The following is a 2,203-nucleotide window of genomic DNA, read 5'->3' as shown; positions in this document are numbered from 1 at the left end:
GGACAATAACTATAACTGTATTGATAACAGTATTAACGTCCACACCGATGGACAATAACTATAAAGATAACTATTAGTGTCCACGCTGAGGGACAATAACTGTATTAGTGTCCACGAAAGATAACTAGATAACTATTAGTGTCCACGCTGAGGGACAATAACTGTATTGGTGTCCACGCTGAGGGACAATAACTGTCCACGCTGAGACACTGATGGACAATAACTATTAGTGTCCACGCTGAGGGACAAGAACTGTATTAGTGTCCACACTGATGGACAATAACTATAACTGTATTGATAACAGTATTAACATCCACACCGATGGACAATAACTATAAAGATAACTATTAGTGTCCACGCTGAGGGACAATAACTGTATTAGTGTCCACGCTGAGGGACAATAACTGTATTAGTGTCCACGCTGAGGGACAATAACTGTATTAGTGTCCACACCGACTGACAATAACGATAACTGCATTGATAACTAGTATCTTCACTGACTGACAATAACTATAACGATAACTGTATTGATAACTATTAGTGTCCACACTGATGGACAATAACTATAACGCTAACTATATTGGTGTCCACACCAACGAACAATAACAATATTAGCATCCATACCAATGGACAATAACAATAACAATAATTAAATTGCTTAGTTAATACAAGTTATTATTGCTTTTTTCTAAGCGCACTGCAGTTTGCTGCTTTAAATGCTCATGTTCTTAAAAGTCAGATAGATTTTGATTGAATAAATATTTTTTATCGTTTATCAGAATCAGAATGAGCTTTATTGCCAGGTATGTTTACACATACGAGGAATTTGTTTTCATGACAGAAGAACTGTAAAAAAAAAAATCACTCTGAAAGGTAATTTTCCAACAGTATTATTCCTCTTTGTAAGTATAGCTTAGATGTGACTTAACATTTTTACGGTTATATTTATGGTGAAAACAGTCCTTAATGTTTCAGTGTTCTTCTGTTTCTCCCCTCAGACTCAGTCACATGTTGCGGTTCTACTGAAGCTGTGATCCGATTGGTCATCTCTGCTCTGGTGGGTGTGGCTACTGTCGCTGCAGTGATTTATGACATCACATCTTAAAGAGTTCAATAAGCCAGGAATACGAGGACACCAGGGCAACGTTCCACTTCAGAACTTGCAATGGACTGAATTGGAATGCCCTAAGCTCTTGATCACTTGGAATCTGCAATGGAGTTGATTTATTATTTACATTTTTCCCTTACAGATTAGTTTGATGAGGGGTAAATTAAACTCGATCTGTGGTGATGTCACAATCATGTTGCATTGTGGCGTATGGAGCTGCCTGAAGTGTCGAGGGTCTATCCATATAAACTTCCCTCGTCCACTTTACGAAGTGGAACCTCCCCCAAGGGGAAGTACTTTTCGCGAGTGTGTGTATAAAAGCGAAGTAGAACGCAGCCCATGACGTTTCTAATCTAACCAATATCATTGCAGTTATTTAAAATGACTGTCAAATCTCATTGCTTGTAAATACTATGTGTGTATCATAGTCCCTGCTGAGTCCAAGTAAAATTTCCCTAAATTATGATTATTTCACTAAAGGAATATGTTAGCATGTGAGTTTATTGAATAAAATTATGACTTGACTGAACTAGTTGCTTTTCTTTTCCTTAATAAAACAAACTCTTACAAACTGAACCATTCAAAGTGCAAATATGCTGGAATTATCTGTGTAAATAAAACTTCCAATATTAGTTTAATGTCAGTCCCTCCAGGATTTCGCAAGATTTTTTTCTGATTTTTGCGACCTACAGTAACTGATTTTGCGGTGGCTTTTCTCAATATTTGCGGCAGTGAAAATATACCACAGACAATATTGTTATAACATTTTTATTGCCTTTCTGACCTCAAGAACCATTGGGCTCTGTAATATACACTCACCGGCCACTTAGGTACACCTGTTCAATTGCTTGGTAACACAGATTGCTAATCAGCCAATCACATGGCAGCAACTCAATGCATTTAGGCATCTAGATGTGGTGAAGACGACTTGCTGAAGTTCAAACCGAGCATCAGAATGAGGAAGAAAGGGGATTTAAGTGACTTTGAACGTGGAATGGTTGTTGGTACCAGACGGGCTGGTCTGTGTATTTCAAAAACTGCTGATCTACTGGGATTTTCACGCACAACCATCTCTAGGGTTTACAGAGAATGGTC

Source organism: Sinocyclocheilus grahami, unplaced genomic scaffold (genome assembly GCF_001515645.1).
Source record: "Sinocyclocheilus grahami isolate Dianchi unplaced genomic scaffold, SAMN03320097.WGS_v1.1 scaffold2281.1, whole genome shotgun sequence".
NCBI classification, from domain to species: domain Eukaryota; kingdom Metazoa; phylum Chordata; class Actinopteri; order Cypriniformes; family Cyprinidae; genus Sinocyclocheilus; species Sinocyclocheilus grahami.
This window is presented reverse-complemented; position numbering follows the sequence as displayed.